The sequence below is a fragment of the Cnephaeus nilssonii genome, assembly GCF_951640355.1.
Source record: "Cnephaeus nilssonii genome assembly, chromosome: 3".
Lineage (NCBI taxonomy): Eukaryota > Metazoa > Chordata > Mammalia > Chiroptera > Vespertilionidae > Cnephaeus > Cnephaeus nilssonii.
The window spans coordinates 30,272,805-30,282,297 of record NC_137074.1 but is presented as its reverse complement, the minus strand read 5'-3'; the positions used below and the strand labels follow the sequence as shown (position 1 = coordinate 30,282,297).

At 40.7% G+C, this 9,493-nt stretch overlaps 1 pseudogene across 1 annotated transcript; it reads left to right on the top strand.

The window, feature by feature from the left end:
• Positions 1–4,039: 4,039 nt before the first annotated feature.
• Positions 4,040–6,504, top strand: LOC307097280 (eukaryotic translation initiation factor 3 subunit K-like; annotated as a pseudogene). Its single transcript has 2 exons — positions 4,040–4,094; positions 5,840–6,504. The product of its transcript is annotated as a eukaryotic translation initiation factor 3 subunit K-like (transcript).
• The last annotated feature ends 2,989 nt before the right edge of the window (positions 6,505–9,493 follow it).

The window sequence follows — 9,493 nt, the reverse complement described above, 5'->3', positions numbered from 1 at the left end:
ATCATTTATCTATATTTGTTCTGTTTCCATTTCATACATAGGACCTGTAAAGATTTTTCAACATGAAAATAAAATTTCAGATTCCTTCGAAAATGGTTTCACTCAGAAAACACTTAAAACAATAATTCTGACTTAGGAATTCAATATATTAACTGTTGCCAGTGGCAGTCATCAAATTTGGCTCCTTGAGAGGCTGCTCTGGATCTCAGGTAAAATTTTTTATCATCTTAGATAAAAATGCATTACTTTAGGTCCTGACTTATGTCCCATGGGACTGATCAGGCTGATGGTGATGATTATTACAATTACTGTTGGCTGAACACTGATTCCAGATTTTGTGAATTAACCCTTCCTTCAACCCCTCTATTATTATAGTAGCGATGAGAACTTTATTTTATAATACATGTGCTGTTTGATACCCATTAGCAGTAAAGGAAAATTATCCATGCATATTTCTCATTTGTCAGTGGTATCAAAGAATTCAAAATGGATATCTCCCAATTAGCTCCTCAAAGTGGCTTGTGGTGTTATCACTCGGAAGGAGGCAAACTTAGTTATGTCCTTTATCGAAAGGAAGTTTACTGGAAAAATAATCACTTCTTAAATTAACCATGGAAGGGCTTTTACTCTATGAGAAGTAAAGACCAGAGTCCTTAGGTCATCACTGAACTTGTTCCAAGCCAGATACTGGTAGTTTAAACATTGGCAAGAAAGAAGAAAGAAGTCCCCTGAGTTGGTGGCTTCTTGCTGAGATAGAGGAACATAAAACATATGATCCAAAATTCTTTTGGGCATGCACCTTAGTCAGAGAATCTGGATGTTAGAGCTAGAGCTGAAATACTGATTATACCTGCCAAAACTCGAACCTTTCAGAAGGACATTTGAGAAAGTCAATAATACTTACCTGTGCAACCCAGGCACTGCCCTTAATGATGAGGTATTGTTTTTAGACTTCCTCAGGGTTTATCTCACCCAAAGACTTTTCCTTATTAAACAAATCCCTGGAGAATATCTTTAAAACTAGCTTTATTTTCTCTTGAGATGTCAACTAAAATCACTTCATTTGTTGAACAAGTGCCATGAAAAAAAAAAAAAAAGAAGTAACATAATAAAAAGTGATGGGTTATAAAAATAAAAAGTAACATAATAAAAAGTGGTGACTGCTTTAGAATGAATGGTCAGGGAGAGAAAGTGACTGTTGAGCTGAGATAAGGAGCTGGACAACAGAAGGTCTGGGAAGCAAGCATTTTATTTTATTTTATTATTATTTAAAAAAATCTTAATGCTTTCAATGCTATAATCTTTTTTAAAACTACTTTTTATTGATTTCAGAGAGAGGAAGGGAGAGAAAAAGAGAGATAGAAGCATCAATGATGAGAGAGAATCATTGATCGGCCAAGGGAGGCAGGCATTTTAGGAGACCCAGCAGGAGTGAAGGTGTTGGGATTTTCTGGAGTAACTGAGAAACATACATGTTGGAGCAAAGGTGGGAGTAGGTATCTAAGATGAGGTTTGATAAGAAGGCAATAGCCAGGTCCATCAGGCCTTAAGAATGTTTGGATTTATTCTAAGTGTAATGGCAAGCTGTTGGACATGATCTCATCTGTTTTTAAAGCACACACATGTTGCTGTGTAGAAAATGAACATTGTGAGGTAAGAGTGGAGATGGGAGACTGTCAGGAGGCTGTTGGGTAAGTCCAAATGAAGAAGGATGGTGATTGATTGGAGTGATAGGAAATGGAGAGGAGTGAATGGATTCAGGATATATTCTGGAAGAACAGCCAATAAAACATTTTGATGAATTGCATATGGGGTGTGAGAAAAAGAGATGGATCAAGGCTTGAACTAATTGGATGAGGTGCGATTGAGTTAAATGGGAAGACTGGCGAAGGACCAGATTATTTTTTGGAGTTAAAAAAAAAAAGAAATTGCTTATGGACATATTAAGTTTAGGTTCCTTTTAGATATCCAAGAAAAGTTGTTTGGAAGACAACCTTGATAATATTGTTTTCACTGGAGTATTGAGGAAGTGGGGAGTGACACTCAAAACAACTCTTTAAAGAAGTTTTAAAGTGAAGAGAAGCAGTGATATGGTGTGACAGCCAAGGTGGATGTAGAGTTAAGGAACATGTGTTCTGTTTTAAGATGGAAGATACTGAAGCGTATTTGTAAAAATGGAAGAATTGACAATGCATTGCTATGAAGGGAAGAATGAAGTCCCTCAAAAGACTGAAGGAGAAGAGATCAAGAGCAGAAATGGAAGGTTGGTCTCTGATAGAAATAGGGACATTTTATCCATAGCTAGTAGGGGGAGGGCAGAGAGTGTGGATACAGATGTTTTGTAGATTTGGAGGTAGGAAGATGAGGAATTCGGTCTGATATCTGTATTTTTCCCAATGAATTATGAGGCATTTGCCAAGATTGGTGGGGAGAAGAGGAGAATATAGGAGATTTGGGGAAGAAAATAGAAGACATAGTATGAACTGAACATCTGAAAGCATTAATAGGGGTTTTGAACTGTGCTGTGTGCCCAACTGAGATTTGTGTTGGTTTTAAAGTTAAAACAGCCAACATGGTTGGTTATATGTTTTTCTATAAACATATGAAGTCTTAGGGAGATCTGGTCCAGGCCTGGAGTAGTTGTAACAGTGAGTTGAATTGTGTTAGGGGAGTTTACTAGGGGAATATTACAGTGGGGAGAGATTGAATGTTTGCCCATGATTATAATTATGGACTATGAAAATCTGTATATCATAACACGAGAAAGTGATGAATGGTGAAAAAGGCAATTGGGCCAATGGATCAAAGATCTCTATGAGATCAAAGACATTACAGGGAGAGTACTTAAGTGGAAATCTTCAGGGGAGCTATTAACACATAGTGTTGTTCATGCCCCACCACCAAAAGTGCTGATTCAGTTGTTTTGGCATGGAACCTCAATGTCAGTGTTTTAATAGAGTTTCGTAGGTGATTATAGGTGCAACTCATTATAAAAACAGCAGATGGACAATCAATTCACACTTGAGGACCAGTGATTATCTAGGAGTGGGGCCATGAAACAACTGATGTATATATGGTGGCCTGCCCAAAAGGTAAATTTGGATGTAACTATAGTAAATATTAACTGGGACCATAATTCCAACTGTTAACAGAAGGACATTTCCATTGCTACGAACATTGCTGTGGTGTGGCAGTCTGGGAAAGGGAAGGACAAGCTCAGCAGCATGGCAAGGCTCGGTGAGGGCCCTCTCGAAGCTCACGAGTCCTGGGTGCTCTGAAGTTGTTCATGGGACCTCTCTCCTCTCGGTGTGGAGGAAAACACATCACCCTTGTGTGTATATGATCAAAAGTAATCAAAGAAAACAACAGCAAAGCAACCCAAAGTGCAAATTCCCTATCACCCTTCTCCATTTATTCTACAGGTTAAAAACGTGACCAAGTGTCACATATTGGCTTAATGAGATAAAATGAATTTTCTTTTTTTTTTAATAAATATATTTTATTGATTTTTTTACGGAGAGGAAGGGAGAAGGATAGAGAGTTGGAAATATCGATCAGCTGCCTCCTGCACACCTCCACTGGGGATGTGCCCGCAACCAAGGTACATGCCCTTGACCGGAATCCAACCTGGGACCCTCCAGTCCGCAGGTCGACGCTCTATCCACTGAGCCAAACCGGCTAAGGCAAAATGAATTTTCTTTATATTAATCAACAAAAATATTGTTACGGAATAATTTCAGAAGTCCTTTAAATAACAAAGTATGTTTGTGGTACACAACACTCGTTCCTAGTCTTGCTGAATTCTGCACCCAGGAGCAGTCAGAGTCACCCAGGAGCCGGCAGAAGGTTAGCTTCATGTGAGGTCATATCTGGATGGGCCTTTCTGCACTGGCTCCCTCTAGGCACAGGGAACAGGTAATCCCCCAGGCTATAAAGTCAACTTTGGGCCTCTTACCTGCCTGGCCACAAAGTAACCAAGTGGCAGAAAGCAGATGTAAAATCAAAGAGGAATCAGGAAAAAGCCATGTAGTGTTCAGCCATGGCTGGGTCCGAGCGTTATGAGCACCGGGAAGAGCCGAATGTGGCTGAAAATCGTACAGGACTTTCTCAGACGGGGCTTTCGTTGCTCACTCCCTCCACTGCTCAGGCAGCAGGGGAAGCAGCAGTTAAAAAAAAAAGCATAAACATTTTAAAAGAAAATAAAATTCTAGGCTTTTAAAATGTCAAAGGATGCTTTCTGCTGGTTTGAATCTAAAATGGAATTTATCAATAAGAGATGAAAATGATCAAACAGTGTCCAAAAGAGTAAATTAAAGGGTAAATTTGAATGTAACTACAGTAAATATTCACTTGGGACGATAATCCTAACTGTTAACATGACTACATTTCCATTGTTACAAACATTTGGTTTAACTTAATCCCCAGCATATATTACTGCCAAAAGGAATCTCATTGACAAGAGCTAATGCATTGGTTACCCTTAAAACTATCCCCTTTTAACTGTTGACTTACTGGTAGTGTTGGTCACGGAAATGACTATTTTTATTACCATTGTCATCAATCTCAGTGAAGTTCAGCGATATTTGCTTGTAGTCACTATAGTTTATTCCTTTGCTGGTTAGAATCCACATGTGTGAACAAGAGCCCAGAGGTTCGGGTGATGCTACATTTCTATCGGATGACAGCGTGACTGCGATTGGATCCGTTGAAAATGTTTGGCTGAGCTTCCAATCCGGATTCTTTCGACTAAAGCCAACAGGCAAGAAGAAGCAGAAACAAAATACATAGTGAAGTCATTAAAAATGTTTTCTGTAAGGATCAACCTTGCTTGGAAATACTGAGGGTTGGGTAGTGGGTAGGGGCTCTCCAGCACTTCCCTCCAGCTTCTCAGACACTCCCCGGCTCAGACTGGCAAACACCTCTCAACATCTCAGAACACAAAGGAAAAGAGCATCACCAGACCAGCATTTCAATGAAATAATGTAATAGCATGGAAAGAACTCTGGCCAAAAGTGATTCAGGAAATGTAGGTTGAGCCCCAGTTCAGTCATCAAATAGAAAAGTCATCTTGGCCAAGTCCTTTACTTTTTGGGCCTCAGTTTCCTAACCTGCAAAGTGAGAGAGGTCTAGAGTATCAGCGGTTTGCAAATAGCACTGCTCTGGACCCTTCAGGAAAATAGCAGATGGGGGACCCTACCAAATATATTGTTTGTTTTAGATATTGGGGCTTTCTTTGAAGAAAGACTTCTACCATCAAACATTTTTACAAACTACTAGATTAGATGTTCTTTAAGGTCTCTTTAAGAATGAATACTTTGAATTTACAGCAGAGGTTTCCAATTTTTTTTTTGGTTATGCATACTATTCAGTATTTTTTTTCATGTATTTCCAGAATGCTCATAAATTACATATGTGTATTATTGTGAACTCTTATAAACCTCCCCCAAAAATAGAAATGCCAAAAGGGAGATGAAAATAAAAATTTTAAAGTAAACCATAAATTTGCTTTTTAACAGCGAAAGCCTTTTATTATCAATAATACATTTATTATGTCTGGTCATTGTTTTTAACATTACTGAATGGTACTTGTTAGTTTTCTACTAGTACAGTAGAGCTCATGATAATCTTCAGTATTAATAGTACTACCTGTCAGGATCTACGAACAAAAATTAAATTAACGGTCTATGGCTGTAGGACTTTCTGAATGATTCAAAGATCAAAACATGTTGGAAGATGGTAAATTCAGTGCTCTTAATTCCAGACAAAATAATCCATTCTGGCTAGTTTAAGCAGAAAAGTTTTACTAAAAGACAGTAGGCCATATCACTTCCTTTTCTAGTCCTCAAGGACCCCGCACCTGCCGGTACTTCGGCTCCATCCCTCGCGTGGAAAGCCACAGCAGTCACAGCAGAGTTTGAGCAGATGAGAGCGAACGTGGACAAGTTGCTCAAGGACACAGTTCTGAGAATCTGGCCTCCCTGGAGCACTATGTGGAGACACAGGCCGAGGAGAATGCCTATGATCTGGAAGCCAGCCTGGTTGTCCTGAAGTGGTAGCAGTTCTATCCAGCCTTCTTTCAGGCCATGATCACCGCCCAGATCCTGCTAACGGCTCTCACCACGCGGCCTGCCTCACAGTAACTTCACGATTGACCAGGCCCATCAAGAAGAATGGCCCAGATTGTGTACCTCTGAGACCTGCCACTTCCAGGCCTTCTGGCAAGCCCTGGATGAAAACATGTAACTTTTGGAAGATATAACTGGTTTTGAAGATTCTGCCCGGAAATTTATCTGCGATGTTGTGGATATTACTTATCAGCACATCATCGTTGGCTGCTGGTGGAGATGCTCGGAGACCTGACCCGGACAGTCAGCTAAAATAGACGTGTGGTGAGCAAGTAGGCTGGAGGGCTGATGAATGGGGCCACATCTTCATGTGTAGCCCAAGAACATCATGGAGAAGGTGGACTTTGACAGTGTGCCCAGCATCATGGCCTCCTCCTAGTAACTTTGCAGGTGTTTAATAAAGATCTGTTGCCTTAAAAAAAAAAAAAAAAAAAAGTAGACCCTTTACAGGGAGGACCAGAGACCCAGACTTGGAAGTTTTACATAACAACTAGGAGAAATGCCCTCCCACTTCACAGGACTGATCTAGCAAAACACGGTGGCTGTCCCTGCCTGCTTTTCAACATGATGCTTGGGACTGGATGCCAGAAACTCCAGCACGGTGGTCCCATGAGTCCTGGCTGTCTCTGCCTCTCAGCTTGCCTAGAGACCCACTTGCCCGCGAGTGAACACCGCCTCACATTGCTCACTCTGCCTCCTCATCTCTGCAGGTGTGTCTGCTGTTAGAAGAAACCTTGCTAAGGAGAAGGAACATATTGGGTAGGATGGCTGGGAGTGAAGAAAGAGCTATTTGCTTCTAAGGGGGGGCCAGAGTCCAAATTACCAAGTTCATGAAGGCAAAGCTTGGCTGGCAGCCTGGATTAGAATAGATCTTTGAGTGGTCCTGAACAAGAGGGTAGAATGGGAACCAGGGCTTCTGGTCCACTTCTGGTGAGTGCCTTGGCTGCTGTAGGTTAAGTGGACCTGTCAGTCAGTATGAGGGATGGTAGAGGCGAGGTCCAGCCCTAAGAAAGGGCAGTGACATTAATGAGTTGGGAGGTCACTGCTCTCAGCCAACCAGATTGGATTCAGTCCTCGGCCAGGATAGCACGTCAGTAGGACAGACTCAGCAATCAGGGTGAGAGCCAAATGTTCAAAACATGTCCAGAAGCTGAAATCCACTTGAAGCACATTTTTGATTCTGGATATGGTAATAGCCACCCACCCTCAGGCCCTTTTCTTTTTAAATATATTTTATTGATTTTTTACAGAGAGGCAGGGAGAGCGACAGAGAGTTAGAAACATTGATCAGCTGCTTCCTGCACACTCCCTACTGGGGATGTGCCCACAACCAAGGTACATGCCTGTGACCGGAATTGAACCTGGGACCTTTCAGTCCACAGGCCGACGCTCTATCCACTGAGCCAAATCAGTTAGGGCCAGGTCCTTTTCTTTAGGGAAAAGGAGTTAGTTAGTGCCCTTATACTACCAGCCCAACCTGTGGAAGGTTCAGAGCTGAGCAGGCTATAACTGACAGGACAGATGAAGGCAATGCTTTAGTTGTTTACTGCTGCACAACAAACTATCCCAAATGTAGTGGTGTAAAACAATAATTATGCTATTATGTTCACAGGAATTCAGACGGGACAGAAAAAGATGGCTTGTCTCTGCTCCACAATATCTGGGACCTTAGCTGACGAGACTCAAATGATCAGAGGAGACTCAAACAGCTGAGAGCTGGAACCATCCATGACTTCTTCACTCACCTGCCTGGTACCTGGGCTAGGATAACTCAAAGCGTGGGCTCTGTGGGGCCAGTTGGCTGGAGAACCTACATGAGGTCTTTCCGTGTGGTTTGGGCTTCTCACAATGTGGTCACTGCATTCTGAGATAGAGGACACATGGTAGCATTCAGAGAACAAATGTTCCAAGACACTTAGGCAGAAGCAAAATGGGCTTTTATGGCCCAGCCTTGGAGCTTGTACAACATCACTCCTATTCTCCTCTATTGATCGAAGCAGCCACAAGTCTGCCAAGATTCATGGAAAGGAGACATAGACACTACTTCTTGATGAGGAAAAAAAATGTCAAAGACCTTGGGACCTTTTAAAACTTCCACCAAGAGAAAATGAGACAAAGACAATCTCAGAAGCACATCAACTACACATAAATATTAACCAATACTTGAATAACCTACTTTATTTAAAAAATTATTGAAGACTTATGTACTGTGCTAAGTGCTGGGGATACGAAGCTAAGGCACAATCATCAAAGAGTTTACAGTCCACTGGAGAAGATAGATGAACATACATTATTATAACTGAAGGTCAAATGAGGAAAGTTAGTCAAGACAGATGGTGTAAAAGTGCTGAAGTAGCCTATAAAAAGAATTAATTAGTATAGTAGAGAGGCTGTTATCTAGGGGAAAACATATGAAATTATAAAAAATATGAATTTGATTCCCCCTTCACTATTTCTTAGATTGAACTATGTGACTTTTGGGGGGATGGGTAAAAATCAGTCAAGTATCAGCAATTTTATATGGTTCAACCTATTACTAGCTAGGTCACCCTGAACAAGTCACTTAACTTCTAGGAACATTAGTTTCTTCCCCTCAACAATGAGGCTAAAAATGTGAGGTTACTTAGAAAACAAGGTAGTGCTTAACAGAGTAATTACTTAAGAAATTATTGTTGATGTTTTGTAATTATTATTACTATAATTAAGGAAAGTATTAGAGAGAAGTCTGAATCTGAGATGATATTTGAAAGCTGAACATAATATTGATGGCTAGATAAGGGAGGTGGGATGAGAGATTTTAGACTAACCAGAAACATGTGATTCTACTCAAAAGTGACATTTGGTTCTACATTTATTTTGGGACCTAGGAATTTCTTTTGAATAAAAAAAATCAAGAAAAGATATTGAAACTGAAACTCACTAACAGCAAACCACCACAGATATTTTCAAATCTAGATACCCCCGTGTTTTTATGGACTAAATAACCTACAACCCCTCCCTTCTCAAAGCACTGAAGCATTCTGCTAATACATGTTCTTGAAAGAAACAAAGTTCTTGGGGCTGACCACAAGAAGGGATAAAAATCCTGGCAGCCTGTAGTTAGAGAATGTGGAGCTAATAGCTTTGAGAACTCAGAGCTTAAGTGTGAAAACTTTCATGGAATCAGGCCATGGAGTTCTGGTCCAACATGCGTTGGGCAGTGAGAACAGGTACATTGCATGAAACTGGGTCTCAAAGAGTTGCACCATTGGTCTAGAAAATTATCAGCTTACCATAAAAAGAGATAACAAGGAAGATTCTTTCTCATCTGGCCTCTAGATTAAAAAGAAAGAAGTCTCCCCTGACAGTTCTTCCCAACAGGCCCATTA